The following is a 17,684-nucleotide window of genomic DNA, read 5'->3' as shown; positions in this document are numbered from 1 at the left end:
AAGGATGTAAAGGAGAGGGCATATAAATCTCTGTTAAGATCCCAACTAGGGTATGGTTCCAGTGTATGGGACCCTCACCAGGATTACCTGATTCAAGAACTGGAAAAAATCCAAAGAAAAGCAGCTTGATTTGTTCTGGGTGATTTCCGAAAAAAGAATAGCGTTACAAAAATGTTGCAAAGTTTGGGCTGGGAAGAATTGGGAGAAAGAAGACGAGCTGCTCGACTAAGTGGTATGTTACAAGTAACAACTCTCATTATTGTTCCGTACTGAAGAGGACGCTAGGCATTGAATATGTGGTTTTATTATAATATCCATGAGATTCTATGTCTAAGTGGTATGTTCCAAGTTGTCAGCGGAGAGATGGCGTGGAATGACATTAGTAGAGAAATAAGTTTGAGTGGCGTCTTTAAAAGTAGGAAAGATCACAATATGAAGATAAAGTTGGAATTCAAGAGAATAAACTGGGGCAAATATTCATTTATAGGAAGGGGAGTTCGGGATTGGAATAACTTACCAAGGGAGATGTTCAATAAATTTCCAATTTCTTTGAAATAATTTAGAAAAAGGCTAGGAAAACAACAGATAGAGAATATGCCACCTGGGCGACTGCCCTAAATACAGATCAGTATGATTGATTGATTGATTGATCTCTGCCATGGACACCTCGTTTCCTTATCTTCCATCTGCACTAAATCTGGTTCTTCGATTTCTCCTTGTACCAAGGTATTTTGCATGTTGTAAAGTTGTTCAAAGTAGTGTCATCACTTCCTCCTGTTGGGTTTTTCTTCTTTTTAACCCACTGGAATAAAATCTTTTTGTTTCCGGTTGTATCTTCTTGCAGAGATTCAGTGAATTTTTGTCAGCATTTCTTTTTCTCTTCTTGAGCCACCTTGGAGCACTCCTTCCTGCAGTGCCTGTATTCTGTTTCTCAGCCATCTTTTCCAAGCTTGTTTCTTCCTTTTAACTATATCTTTTACCCTGTCATTCCACCAGGGCATTTCTTGATCTTTCTTCCTTCCTGATACTCTTCCACAGGTCTTATCTGCAGACTCGACCATGACTGTTTTAAGGTATGCCCTTTCTTCTTTGACCCTTCCGATGTATTCCTTAGGTATACTTGTTTTAATGTGTGTCTGGAACTCTTCATTTATTTCCTTCTCCTGCAATTTCCACATCCTTAGCTTTTTCTGCCTAATCTCAGTCATCTTTTGTATCTTTTCCATCTTTAACTTCGCTATCACAACTCTGTGATCTCCTTTGAAAGATTCACTTTGGAGGGCTATTACATGTACCAACATTTTCCTGTTACCTTTCTTGACCAAAATGTAATCTATCAGAGTTTTGATTTTGTTATCCCAACTATTGGTATATCTTGTTATCTTCTGACTGTTTTTCTTTCAAAACAATGTGTTACCAATGATCAGCTAATTTCTTCTACAAAACTCTACCAAAATATCTCCAGCCTTGTTTCTCTTCCCATATCCAAATGGACTTATAATCTCTTCACCTCCTTTCCTTTCCTGACCTACTTGGCCTAAAGAAAGATTGATAATATTAAATAAATTCAATTATTGTGGACACATTTCCTTGGCGGCTACAATTAAATATAATTTAATTAAATAACCTTACTCCTTGTGGGTGGGGTTAACTTCCAATAAGTAACCAGGGGAACCTGACCCCTACACAGCGCGTCCCCAGGTGGCGGATAGGGGGCCCCTACAGTATGTAGGGCTGGTTGAAATAACCAATACAACCCGCGGAACAACAAGTAGTCCAATTCCTGGGGGTTTTAAAATACTGGGACACCCTCTCTCCAGGTGTCATAAATATGGAGGGCCCTTGCCCTGGGTTAAGGGTGAAGACCTCAACGGCATCTACGGCGGAGAAGATGGACTTCGGTACGGTGGAGATGGCGGAAGAGGCAACCTATCCTTCTGGGGTGTACAGACGGAACCTACTGCCTTGTAGGACGAGGAAGGCATCCTCAAAGGCTAAGGGAGTAAACCCTGAAAGAAAATCCTCTTATGCGTTAGGCCTAGCAAGTCAGCAGGAGAGTATTGAGTACAGTTGCTTTCAATAAGGAAAAGAGCCTCGGAAAGAATATTATAGACCGGACTGACACATCCTCTCAGACAATTGTAAAGTATGATGACCATAAGGCTGATGATATACAATGTTCTGAAAGGAAACCCCAAATAAAAAAGAGACCCAAATACGGAATTGGAACTATGAATATTCTATCATTAACTGGAAAGTTAGAAGAAATCCTAGACATAATGGATAGAAGAAAAATATCAATATTGAGATTAAATGAGACCAAATGGAAAGGAATTGGAAGTAAGACACTTCATGGAGGTTATAAATTATACTGGAGTGGACAGGAGAAGGTAGCGAAAAATGGTGTTGGATTCTTAATTAACGAAAGGACTGATGCTACAGCTGAAGTTATCTGCAAAAGTGATAGAATCATTAAAATGTTCATGAAACTGGAGAACACTAAGTACACCATCATACAAGTGTATGCCCCACAGACAGGCTGCAGTGAGGAAGACAAAGAGAAATTTCGGCAAGACCTGGAAGATACAGTTAATGAGGAAAATGTTATAATTATTGGAGATCTAAATGCGCAAGTTGGGGTAGACAGACTTGGGTACGAGAACATCATTGGTCCACATGGATTTGGACAAAGGAACCCAGAAGGAGAACAACTATTAGATCTGTGCAGAAGAAATGATCTTATAATCAAAAATACATTCTTCAAAAAAAGAGACAGTCACAGAATAACAAGGCACAGTTGGGATGGCCAGTATAGAACATTGATTGACTACGTAATCACAAATAAAGATGGTGGCAGGTACATCACAGATGTAAAGGTCATCCCTAGTGAAAGCATGGACAGTGACCACAGATTGTTGGTAGTAGACTTCAAACATAAGGCAAATGAAACGCAGAAACTTATTACGAAAAAACCAAGGGTTAAAACTTGGAAGTTGCAAGAAGTCCGAATAAAGGAAGAATACAAACTAAGGATTCAACAGAGTTTGCCGAAGTGTGAAGTAACCAGCGTTAATGAAGAATGGAAGGCCTTCAAAGACACCTTTGTGGGAGAAGCCAAAAACCTATGTGGAGTTACAAGTTCTATCAAAAGAAAAAAAGGAGACACCATGGTGGAATGATAGAGTGAAAACAGCGGTGAAAGAAAGAAACCAAATAAGGAAGGCACTGGACAAGGAAAAACAAAAACAGGGACAAGAACATAAAGAACAAAAAATACAAAGACTTCAAGGAATATACAGGAACAAGAAACTTGCTGTAAAGAACATTGTAAGGGAAGAAAAAGAGAAGAAATGGAATGAGTTTGCAGACAAACTGGAAGAAGACAGTAGAGGAAATATGAAATTGATATACAGAGTAGTGAAAAACAAGCGAAGTGATCAAGAGACCATAAAAGCAATAGAACGTGATGATGGAACTCTGGCACAAGAAGAGGGAGAAATTAAACAAGAACTCAAGATCTATTTCGAAAAGCTGCTGAATGGAGATACAGAAAACATAACAACGGATAGAGGAGAGCCAAGTCGAGGAACCACAACTGAACCACCAATTACATGGCTTGAGGTTGAAAATGCGCTCAAGAGCATGAAGAAAGGAAAGGCAGTGGGCATAGATGAACTAAGTGCAGATATGCTGAAAGCAGCGGGAATTCCAGGAATCCAATGGCTCTACAGACTGCTCAACAAGATATGGGAGGAAAATACTATTCCTGAGGATTGGAGGATGGGCATCGTTGTACCTCTGTTCAAGAAAGGAAGCCGACGAAAATGTACTAATTACCGTGATATCACGCTAGTCTCATGTCCTGAAAATATTGGAAAAAATAATAGAGACCAGAATCAGAGATATTGTTGAACCAATTTTGGAAGAAGAGCAGTATGGTTTCAGACCAGGAAGGTTAACTACAGACCTTATATTTGCAATTAGGATGCTAATGGAAAAATACTGGGAGAAGAACGAGCCTTTATTTCTAATATTTTTGGACATTGAGAAAGCATACGATAGTGTACCAAGGGAAAGAATTTGGCAATGCATGAAAGAACTTCAAGTGCGAGACAGCCTCATAGACAAAGTGAAAATGTTGTATAGTGGGAACAGAAGCTGTATTCAAGTAGGATGTGGTTTGTTGGACTGGTTTGAAACAAAGAGAGGAGTGCAGCAGGGCAGCTCATTGTCACCACTTCTATTTATTATTGTAATGAATGTAGTAATGAAATCTATTAAAAGGGAAGAACATGGAGATATCAAAGCCTTCACATTTGCAGATGATATTGCAATCTGGAGTGACTCAGAAGAGGAATTGGGAGAGAGAATACACAGCTGGAATGAGGAGTTTAAGAAATATGGTTTAAACATCAGCAAGACCAAGACGGTGGTGATGAAAGTGTATGGGGAAGGAGCAGAACCAATAGTCATGTTAAATGAAGCTCAACTGGACAGCGTTCCAGTTTTCAAATACTTGGGTAGCGTTATATCAAATGACAACCTAGCAAAACATGAGGTGAACAATCGAATCAATAAGGCAACACAATTTTACCACCAGGTAAGACACCTGCTGTGGGATGAGCAAATACCCATGAAAACAAAAATGACATTGTACAAGTCCTATTATACACCAATTCTTACATACAGTCTTGAAACCACAACACTGACCAATAGAGATAATTCCAAACTTCAGGCAGCTGAACTGAAATTCCTACGCACTATGATCCAGAAAACCAGGAAAGACAAGATTAGGAATGAGAAAATTAGAGAAGAAGTAGGAGCAGATGATTCTCTCCTCAATAAGATTCAGATATCAAGACTGAAGTGGTTTGGTCACATGAAGAGGATGCCAGTAAACAGAACTGCAAGGAAGGAATTTGACAGAAAGGTAGAAGGAAGACGACCCATGAGAAGGCCAGGAAATGGATAGATTTAGTTAAGAGCGATGTACTGCTGGTAGGTCATGATTGGGACAAGTTGGTGGAGGAAGAATGGTACAAGGACAGGATGAGATGGAGGAGGCTCATATACCACACCCGGGAAACTGGAGATGGTTTAGGATGATGATGATGATGATGATTATTAATTAAATCACCATCAGTTACTGGTTTCCCTTCCTTGGCTAACAAATCAGTTGTAAGCTTACTGTAGTTGCAGCCTCATATTCATTTTTGAAAAGAAGCTGTGCTGTAATGAAATATTCTGTTTGAAAAATTTCTAATTTTTCTTATCGTTCCGTCTCTCTGAGTTGGGAATATTGTGGCGAACATAATGCTGACATATATTCTATTTTCTTTAATACAACTGTAGTGTCAATGCACATTAAACACAATACTTTGCCATGTAATTCTGTATCAAAATAAGTTTCACTCAACTCTGCCTTAAAAGCATGACACTTGTCATAGAACAGCGACACATGTGGCACTTGTTATGCTGCCTAATTATAACTGCATGTCATCACAGCAGTGGCCATGAAGAAATGTGCAAATGCGAAAATATAGGAGCACCAACATGGTCTTCCTCGCAACTCCTAAACTTGAAGCCGGCCATTAGGGTGCAGAACCAGCCATAGACAATACATATAAAAAACGCAGGATGTTTCAATACAGCTTTATAGACGTCGATACTACACTAATTTCATACCGGTATATGTTTTGCACTTCATGAAATATTATCCCACTTTTAAATTTGTAGGTATTTGGAGATTAAAATCCTATCTTAGCTCGTGGGCAATAGAAAAAAGAAGTGGTGGGACAGATCTGGTCCACGGGCCATAGTTGCCAGCCCCTGATCTATCCTATCAGATGTCTTTTAGGTCAATCATGATACAGTCCATTTGACTTCCTGAATCGGAAATATCTGCTCTATCTTGCTGGAATACTACAAGTTGTGCTTTAGTGGAATAACTTTTCCTAAACCTGAACTGCCTTCTGTCAAACCAGTTACAGTAGTAATTTCGCAAACATGTCTAATATAATCAGAAAGAATGCTTTCCTAAAGCTTACATGCAACACACATCAAACTGGGCTGCTATAGCAACTCTCTATTCATTTGGTATAGTTCCTTTGTGTAAACAGTTATGTAAGTACTTCAGATATGGTACTATATCCCAACCCCATTGCTTTTAATATATCCCAAGAAATCTTATTAATTCCAGCTGCTTTTCTAGTTTTCAACTTATGTTATTTTAAATGTCTTTGTTATTGTAGATAAATTTCAGTACTTGGTTAGTATTACTGTAGTCACCTCCTCTACCTGGACATTGTCCATGAAACAATCTTACATACTGCTGACTGAATACTTCGGCCTTCTCTAAGTCGATATAGATGTTGATTCCCATTGGTAATGTCCAATAACGGACCATTTATATTGGTATTACTTCTGTAAGTCCTCATTTATACACTTGCCTTGTTCCTTAACGATGCCTGAAATGTCCTTTTTGGAACCTGTTTCTGCCTTATATTGTCTATAGATATCCTTCTAATTTTCACCAACATTTGTATGACTGCCAATTATGCTTGCCATCATGTTATGCTTAACTGTTTTTTTTTTTTTTTTGTTGGTAAGATTCAAATTCCTGGTAACTTCCTTCACTTTCCCCTTACTTCCACAACAATTTCAGACTATTTCTTTCCAACCCGCACCTCCTGCTTAGTCTCTTTACTTCTCTGTTATAATGCAGAGGGTCTTTACCATTCCTTACCACCCTTAAAGGTTCATACTGTACCTGTTTTCATATTCCACAACATTTGCTCTAAACCCATCCCACAGACTGTTTACATTTTTATTTACCATTTTCCCCAGATCATAATTACTTTTTAAAAACTCTCTTATGCCTGTCTTATCAACCATATGCTACTTACTGCCTAATAGTCCTACTCAGTTCAAGAATTCAGATCACAGTCTCCACGACTCTCAACGCTCACCTTAAAGGCATCTAATAAAATCTATACTATAATAAATGCCCATGCTCCCACTAATGATAAAAACAACTCCTCAAAAGACCAGGAGGAAACAGGAGAATTTTGGGACCTATTGGACCAGACCATAGATAACATCCCCAAACACCATATAAAATTATTAATAGGCGACTTCAACGCTCAACTAGGCAGAGAAAGAAAATACCGTGACATCATCGGAAAATGGCCAGCACACAAGAAAACAAATAAAAATGGAGAGAGACTAGTTGACCTGTGTAGAAACCATAATTTAATCTCAAAATCTACATGTTTTAAGAGGAAACCTCAAAAACTCAAAACATGGAAACACCCTGACTACACTAAAGGAGAATGGCAACTGGACCACGTCTGCATGGACAAATACCACCACAAAGAGATCTATAACGTCAAAGTCCTCCGAGATCTATAACGTCAAAGTCCTCCGAGGAATAGACACGGGTTCAGATCACTACGTAGTTAAAATTAAAATTAAACTCACTCCCCAGAGGAGACAACAAAAGCAAGCCCTTAAAACTAAAAGAAAAATAGATCCTACCCAGCTAATCAACAACAAAAATTACCAGAAAGCAACTGAAAAAATAAAAATCACAGACAAACTTGAAGACTTAGTACACAACCTTAAACAAATTGCAGAAGACCTAGCTCCAATTAAACCACGTAAAAAACACCAATGGTGGAACAGTGAATGTGATGAAACAGTGGAGAAAAGACATCAGGCATGGCTATTACATCAGTCCCAAAAGACAGAAATATCCTATCAAAAGCTAGTAAAACAGAGAAAAGAAACTACCCAAGTCTTAAGAAGAATAAAAAGACAACATCATAAGGACACCCTGCAGTTAATTGAAGAACAGTTCAGTAAAACTAAATCAAGGGACTACTACAAAACCTTCAGAAAGCAGCTCCAAAAATATGAACCCCCGACCCTACTGATGAAGGATGAAGATGGTAAGCTGGCCCATAACAATAAAGACAATGCAGAAATTCTGGCTAAACATTTCAACAAGCTTTTAAATTGTGAGGAACCTACAGAACTCCTTCATTTGGACACCAACACCCCGATAAAAACATCACCAGAAAACATCAATCCCTCCACAATAAAGGAAGTCTACCAAGCTCTGAATAAATTAAAAAACTACAAAGCGCCAGGAGAAGATCAGACCTTTGCGGAAATCTGGAAATATGCAGGAACCTCAGCAAAAGTTGCCCTCCATCAACAACTTGTCTCTATCTGGATTAAAGAAGAACTACCAGAACACTGGACAACAGCCCTCATTCATCCTCTGCACAAAAAAGGGGACAAAACCGACCCTAATAACTACAGGGGAATCTCTCTCCTAGACATAACATACAAAATATTTTCAATAATCATCCTTAATAGGATAAGTTTACAACTTGAGAAAGAACTAGGAGAATATCAAGGAGGTTTCAGACCCTGGAGGAGCTGTCCTGATCAGATCATGAGTCTTAAGTTGATAATGGACTATAACAGGAGAAGAAACAGAGATATGGTGATAACATTTGTAGATTTCAAGAAAGCTTATGATTGCATCCATAGAGAATCTCTGTTTAAAATTTTAAGACACCTTGGACTACACCCCAAATTAATAAACATGATAAAATTGACTCTCACCAATACCAAGTCAAAAGTGAAGTTTAGGGGTGAAACATCAGAGACATTTGAAATTAAAACTGGACTACGGCAGGGAGATGGGCTCTCACCACTATTATTTAACTGTGCTCTAGAAATGGTAATGAGGGAATGGTTTAGAAAATGTCCCCCCAAAATAAAGATTGGCCGAAAAATCAAAACAAATTGCCTGGGTTTTGCTGACGATTTAGCATTACTAGCAGTGGACATAAAAGAAGCAAAAACCCAGATATCAGAACTTCAAAACATTGCAAATAAAATTGGCCTCAAAATATCATTTGAAAAAACAGAAATTATGCCCCAAAAACCAACACAGCTAAAAGAAGTCACCATAAATGGTAATAAAATCAAAATAGTAACTCAGTTTAAATATCTTGGAGAAGTAATAACACATAACTTAAATGAAAAAATCTCAATCCAAGTAAGAACAAATAGATTAGCTAAAGCACAAAAATTAACATGGGATATCTACAAAAAGAAATGTCTATCAATAAATACAAAAATAAAACACTACAACACAGTTATAAAACCGGAAGCTACATATGCAGCAGAAACACTCTTTTACCTGAATAAACAATCAAAGACTGACAGACTTCAGAAAATTGAAAGGAGGATTGGAAGAACCTGTATCAACAAAAAATATCAGAAAGATGGACAGTGGCGGTTAATACCTAACAAAGACGTGTACAAAGAGCTAGAACCCATTACAGATACTATGCGTAAGAGGAGACTGGGATTCTTTGGACATATCATGAGGATGCAGGACTCGAGACTTCTGAAACAACTAGTACAACACAATCTCGTCTCAAAAAATACCACAACAGGATGTAAATGGATCAGAGAAGTAAGAGAGGATCTGAAGGAAATAGGCCTTACAACAGAAGACACCAAAAATAAGATAAAATTGAATACAAAACTCAAGAATACAAACCTCCGCTTTACCCTTACACAAAACAAACCAACAACACGCACATTTTCAACTGAGGAAAGGGCACGAAGATTGGAGCGTCTGAAGAAGTACTGGGAGGACCGCAAAGCCCGAACAATCCCTTCAAAGAGACCTGAACGACGGACTGACTAAAGTGATCCTATGTGGTCATAAAAGAAGAAGAAGAAGAAGTCCTACTTTTACAACCTTCCATTCTATTGCATTTTTAACTGCGACGAAAACAGCTTCATGATCATGTATACCATCTGTTACTATAGTTTCTTAGAACTTATCTGGTTTTACCAGCATCATGTACAGAATATTCTTCCCTCTAGTTGGTTCCATCTCTTTCTGATTCAGCTGTCCTTCCCAGATTAACTTATTTATCATATGGCCATGCTTCCTGTCATTTGCATTAGAGACATTTTGTAAATTGAAATCACCCACTACAATTACAGCATGCTGGCCACTCACTGCTGGGTTCCATGGTTCAAATCCTGGTCACTCCATGTGAGATTTGTGCTGGACAAAGCAGAGGCAGGACAGTTTTTTCTCCAGGTACTCTGGTTTTCCCTGTCATCTTTCATTCCAGTAACACTCTCTAATATAATTTCATTTCATCTGTTAGTCATTACTCATTGCCCCAGTGGAGTATGACAAGCTTCAGCAGCTGGCACAATTCATTCATTCCTGACCCGGTCCAATAACTGGGAACATGATATAGTCCATTTTCATTTCAATATAATCACATTCCTTTCTATGTCGTTTCCCACTTAGCTGATTATGTTATGAAATAATTCCGTATCATCAGTGCCACCATTTCCAGGACTCCATAAACATAAAGTTGCCTGTAAAAAATGAAATGAAATGGCATATGGCTTTTAGTACCGGGAGTGTCCAAGGACAAGTTCGGCTCGCCAGGGGCAGGTCTTTTCATTTGAAGCCTGTAGGCGACCTGCGTGTCATGATGAGGATGAAATTATGATGAAGATGACACATATACGCAGCCCCCGTGCCAGCGAAATAAACCAATTAGGGTTAAAATTCCCGACCCTGCCAGGGATCGGACCTGGGACTCCTGTGACCAAAGGCCAGCACACTAACCTTTTAGCCATGGAGCCGGACAAGTTGCCTGTTATCTTTAGAGATGAGCCTTACACTTAGAATTTCATGTTCCTCATCCTGTAGCTTACAAATTCTTTTTTCACCAGTACGAATACTCCTACCATTCCTATCCTGTCTTCATAAAAACATGCCAGTTCCATGAGGAAATTTCCGCATCCATAATACCACTTTTCAGCCATGATTCAACTCCTGTTACAATATTTCATACATGTATATTTATTAAATTACTTAATTCTATTCCTTTGTTTGCAATACTTCTACAGTTTAATAATTAACATTTTTATGTCATCCTTATTTGTCTTGCATCTCCATGTAATCTTATCACTGATCCCTAGTCCACCCCATTGCCTTGAATGTACGTCTCTGTAACCCTTCTAAGCCAATCTTCTAACTTATGGATACCACTGCAGTTCAAGTGAAAGCCATCTGAGTGTAGAGCACTATCTCCAATCCACCCATTAGGGTCTACAAAATATCACTCCCAGTTTTCCCCATACCCACTCCATAGCCTAATTTAAATTCCTGATCACCTTCCAGTGTCTATCCCTTGTACTCAGTATTCCACTGATAACAATCTCCGTTCCCTGAAACTTCTTCCTTGTGCATCCATTGTACGTACTTCCCCCTTTCATATCCCTCCCTCTTGTATATCTAACGTATCCTGTGGATTGTTTTAGGGAGACCTACCTTCCTTCCTGTCCTCCACGAGAATCCCAATTATTTCCCGCAAACTCTCCGACTCCTCCCTCATACTCCTTTATGCCTGCTCACATTCACAGACCCTACACCTGCATTCCTTAGCCATTCCTTACTCTTCTGTATGGAATAATAATAAATCATAAAAAATAACACAATGTATTCTATGAATTTAAAAAAAATCAAGAAATATTGCCTAGGATATTACACAAGGAACACATGACAATAAAGTAAGCAACATACTGACTTGTAAAATAACTGCACTACAGTACTACAGGCATATTACTATTATTTTATCCCACTATGCACTAACAGAAATTTAAACTGCCATTAATTACTGAATTTCGAAAGGAATACACATAAATTACACAACAATAAAGAATGTAAGCAGAATAAAATACATAGATTGTTATATCTACAATCTACTTAGGCATGTTCTAATTTTAAAATAATAGGAATAACAGTCTAACTGTAATTAAGGATATGTAGTTGCACTAGATACGTAAATATATATAGACAGATTATTAGTACATGCAAACAGAAATTAAAATTGCAGTTGTTGTTGTTGTTGTTGTTGTTGTTCAAAGCATGCAGAATCCATGCTCCCAACTTTTGAACTTATCCCATCGAGTGAAGGTGACCCCTCTATGGCACTGAGGAAGCATTCCATTATATCTGCCAATTCCCTCGTCGTTTGGCATTGATCTTCATGAATAACGTGATCCAGTTGATCCTCACTGAACTGAACGGAACGTCTGGTGCGATGCATGTCCGAGGTGGAAATTGCTGTCTTTGAATCTCTTAAATCAATTTTGAGCAGTCCTAAGAGATATCACATCTTTGCCATTCACTTCACAAATCACTCGTACAGCTTCTGTGGCTTTCCCACCTCGATTAAATGCAAAAAGCAGAAGGTGTCAAAAATGCTCTTTTTGTTGACTTGACACTCCATATTGATAAACTTAACCATAATAGGTATTTGATTTGATCCTTAAACGAATTCTCAATAACATAACTTCTTTATTAGACTCCAAGGATACTGTCCTGACATTGCTTCCACTTACTTGTGCAAGGCTCCTCACTTTTATCTATCCTATCTGACCTCTCTCGGTCAACTCTTGTTCTTTTATGACCCCAACGCTATTATATTAGGTTTCTGAGGCATAGGGAGTCTTTTATTTTCACGCCCTTCGGGGGCCCTTGTCTTCCTTTGGCCGATGCCTTCGATTATTCCCTTTGATTAGTGTTATATAGAGGATGGTTGCCTAGTTGTACTTCCTCTTAAAACAACAATCACCACCACCAACAACTTCCTAACGCGACCACTATAAATACGGAAAGTTAGGGATAGAAGGCTAGCGCCTCAACCATTTAAACCACTCAGCTTGACTATTATTATTATTACCGTATTATTATTGTCCAAATCCTTAGCTGAACAGTCAGCATTGAAGCCTTCGTTTCAAAGGGTGCCAGGTTCAATTCTTGTCAGGGTTAGAGATTTTATTCTCATTTGATTAATTCTTCTAGCTTGGAGACTGAGTGTTTGTTCCAACATTTTCCTCTTCACATTCAGACAACACGCTGTACTATCAACTACTACGGAAACATGTAATAGTGATTCAATCTTTCCATATAGAGTTAGTGTCAGGAAGATCATCCGGCTGTAAAAACAGGAGCAAATCCATATGTATATGACAGTTCGCACCGTAACCCTACTAGTGTAGAAAAAAAACGTATTATTATTATTTTTGTTATTATTACTGTCTTACTAGCCATGCCTGGCTAAGAAGGCGGAAATATTTTTGGTCAAGGACCAGAAGGTGTTCATCTGGGAGGAGAGGACTCTCTCCAACCTCCCAGAAAACCAAAACCTAGGTTAGGCCTGCTCATGTAGGTAAGGTTTGACATCACAATGATGTCATTGACCTAGAGTCAATGACCTTGCCTGCACCAAAAAATTTTGCTAACTCAGCAAAAATTCAAATTTTCCACCAAAAGCATGGGAAAATGCAGACGTATGTTTTAGAACATACACAGCTCATCTACTATCATCGTTGGATATTAGAGTAATTTTGAAAAAATATTTTCTGCTAACAAGCCAAGAAATGACTACTCCAAACCATGTGATGATTGCAAGATTATGTAAGAAGCTATGCAAATTTTGTCTTCAGGTGGTGTGATATTTGACAATGTTTTACTGTTATTAATAGATGCTGCGGCATATATGAAGAAGGCAGCAGCAGGTTCTGTTGTTAATTATCCTAAAATGATCCTTGTTACATGTACTGCACATGGTTTACACAGACTATGTGAAGAAATTAGAGCAGTATATCCTAGTGCTAGAATTCACGTATCACCAAGCTCGATAGCTGCAGTCGCTTAGGTGCAGTCAGTATCCAGTAATTGGGCGACAGTGGGTTCGAGCCCCAGTCAGCAGCCCTGAAGATGGTTTTCCGTTGTTTCCCATTTTCACACCAGGCAAATGCTGAGGCTGTACCTTAATTAAGGCCACGGCTGCTTCCTTCCTATTCGTAGGCCTTTCCTATCCCATCGTCGCCATAAGACGTATCTGTGTGGGTGTGATGCAAGAAGAAGAAAAAAAGAATTCACGTATCCAAGACTAAAAATCCAAACGTACCACTGCCACCCACCCCAGCAATAACGTAGTGGGAAGCGTCGCTCGCTGCAGTCCAGTATTATGCAGAAAATTTTGATGGTTTTGCCCCAATAGTTAATGTACTGGACAATGATGATGCAACTTCAATTGGAATCCTTCAGGAAATGTTAAGTGACACAGTGTTAAAAAAATGACTTGGCATTTATATCTGCTAACTTGTGTTTCCTTAGCAACACAACTGACAAACTTGAAAAGCAAGGGATCTTTGTCAGAAACAATTCAGCAGGTTTATGACATTGAAAGAAAACTTAACAGTCTTAGTGGATCAACAGCACAAGTGTTAAAAAATAAATTCAGACGTGTTTGTAAAAAACAGTAGGTTTCAAACTACAGTAAAACCTCCTTAATTCAAAGTTGTTGGGATGCTAAAATCGGACTTAAATGACGCGATTTTGAATTAACCACCGCCAACGTGAAATTCAGAAATGCCAACCCTTGCATCATAAAATATTCTAAGATCCTTTTAATGCATGCCATCACCTTGATTCACAGTTAAACATTTCAAATGCTGTGGAAAAAATTATATTTCCGAAATGTATCAAATAAGGTGCATTTATTCAAATAATGCTCTTAGATAATGCCATACGCTGTCAAACGTAACCTTACACCCAGGAAAAATTAAACACGATTCAAAGACAAAGAGTAACCTACTATATATGCACGACGCAATACAAGTTCAGTATAAAGCACTTGCACAGGGGAGCCAACAAGACTGTCCAATTGGAAAGACATCAACAAAACAAACTTTAAAAACCCAGACATATATTTAACACAAATATCAAGAATAATAAATAACTTTGTACAGTACCTGAAAATTTTGCAATTGTTTAATGGTCCAGTAGGGATTTTGTGTCACACATTAGGCTTAATGCCATTAAAGAAAGAATGTATGAGAGGTTGCTTCATCCTTTTTTTTTTATAAACACTAGCTATGAACTGCTCCATATGGGCCATTGCCTTAATTGTAGTGCCGTCAGCATCACTTAAACTGATCACAGAATCCAACACGGCTAGAGCGGCAAGTACATCATTTTTCGACGGAATAGTTACCACCTGCACTGTATCTTTGTTGTGTTCAACATCAGCTGTAGCTGCCATTCTCTCTGGCATCACTTTATCACAGCTGATCATCATGGCAGGATCCCGTTCTTCTGAAGTAGTCTCTGGATGGTCTATGGAGATGTAATCGGCAAAAGTTATACTGAATTGGACTTTTGTCGTAACTCCTCACATTCATCTTCATTGTCGTCTTCTTCTCCTTCTACCTCATTTAACGAACCAAAACTAAGCTTCACAACTAAGTATTTTTTATTTTCCACCTTGTCGATACACTAAATTGCTTAAGGCAACTTATTGGTTAAAAGTGGTACATGTTTTGTATATTTTCAACATCTTCAGCCACATAACACTGTTTAGATGAAACATTCATATATTGACAAAGTATCAATGTTTTAGAGGACACTTCCTTAGTTGTGAATCTGTTTAAGTGCGATACGGACCATGAAGCTGATTTTACGCAAAACCAAACTGTCATACCTCGCATTGCATCCATCACGTTCCACCTGTGTACTTCTCCTGCCAGAATATTTCTAGCTGCATCACGGAGAAAGTCACACACCAGTCACTTTCTGTAGGCATGTTTCAGAGATGAAATTATACCTTGATCTAGGGGCTGCAAGTAGCTCATGATGTTGGCTGGCAGATGAAGAAGACGAACATGTTTTAAAATTTAATTATGTTTGTGCGCAGCACATGATCCAATAAAAGAAGTATTTTTCTGTCCTGGCATGCTAGTTTGCACTCAGGACATACCAGCCAATCCTCAAAAATTTTGCCTGTCATCCAGAAATTTTTAGATGCCTTGTACTTGCACGGAAAGTGCTTGATGCCCTTAAAACATCGTGAATGCTCGAACTTGCCTATGATGAGGGGAGAAAGTCTCTCGCTTCCGTCCGCACTGCAACACAGAAAGATTATGACCCTATCCTTGTAAGATTTCCCGCCATGGCACTTCTCTCCTTTAAAACCATAAGACCGTTTGGGCTCGGCATTAAAAAACAATGCAGTCTCATCGGCAATGACGATATTGTTTGGTGCATACGAATTGATTATGTGAGCCATACTTTCATGCCAACTGTCTACATCGCTAGTGTTCACTGATTCTGCTTCTCTGCACACTGCCTGCCACGTCATATTCTGCCTTTACTTAAAACGCTGAAGCCACCCATTTGAACACTGGAACTCCAGCCCCATCATTAGCACCAGTTCATTCGCCTTCCCCTTAATAATCTCACCATCAACAGGGATATTGTTCACTCAAATCAGAGTGTTTAGTTCCTTGAATGCGCATTTGCTTTGCTGTATTTACACCCTGCATTTCTTGAGCTTCTATTGCTCCCACGATTTTTTAAAAATGTTGAAAGCATAGACACAGGAATTCTGAAGTCTTTAGCTACTTCATTTTTTGTTTTTTGTCCTATTTTAGTTTTTGTTTTTTTGTCCTTTGTCGTCCTCCCTTATAATTTTCATCTTCTCGCTCAGTGTCTTGGAAGAATACCAACACTTAGCCATCTCGCAACACAAAAACGAACATATGTGCCCTACACTAAAATACCGTAACAATAAACTAAAACACAGTAAAAACAAAATATAATAACTTCGAAATTTATAACTGCACACTAAAACTTGAAGAAAATGAGTAACTACAAGAATACAAAAGAACTATGATTTCACTAGAACTTCGCAACTCTGAAGCACGCTGTAGGCATACCAAAGTCAAAGTTTGGAAAGATACCCTTGCACGTTCCGGAAGACATGTTCTATCGTGACACGGAGAATGTTTTCATTTAAATTATGCTGTAAAATATTATTTTTCACAAAATGAAAGACAATTTCGAATTAAAAGTCTGAATTTCGATAATGGGACCGACATTGTTCTTCAAATTACAAATTATCCGTATTTCAAATTAAACAATTTAAATAACATGCAAAACCATACTTCGTGTTTCGGGGAATGAGAGATTTTTGAATTAGGCAGCATTTTGAATTAACCAATATTACATTATCGAGGTTCTACTGTATGCAGAAAATTTTGAATGTGTTAGATGGCCATCAAGAAGATATTGATGTATGTGTGAGCAACGTGCCCTGCTATAAATTTGCCAGACCGATATGTTGTGACGTGGAGCACTCATTTTCGCAGTATAAGTCAGTGCTTCGCGATCATCGCCGGTCATTTGTGATGGACAACTGGAGGATGAATCTCATGGTGTATTGTAATTTTTCAGCAATCAGTGAGGCATAGCATAAATTGCATTTGTGAGTACTGCATATTGTTTATATTCACATAAATAAACTGAATTATAATTAAATATTTTTACTTTCTTGTCACATATTTCAAGTATTTTTAAAACATGAAACAAATATTTTCCTGATTTTTAGCACCTAAAAATCTAAGCCCTAATTATGACATACCTGGTCCAAAAACATATATTATTGAAATTCACACTATTAAAAATTTTGGTGTTCAAGATTATTCAGGTAAATTTCTGCCAAGATCTCTGAAGCCAATCCATTGTGTTGATAAATGGTATTGTTATGCAGAAC

Source organism: Anabrus simplex, chromosome 1 (assembly GCF_040414725.1).
Source record: "Anabrus simplex isolate iqAnaSimp1 chromosome 1, ASM4041472v1, whole genome shotgun sequence".
Taxonomy (NCBI): Eukaryota; Metazoa; Arthropoda; class Insecta; order Orthoptera; family Tettigoniidae; genus Anabrus; species Anabrus simplex.
Note: the sequence above shows the minus strand (reverse complement) of the source record.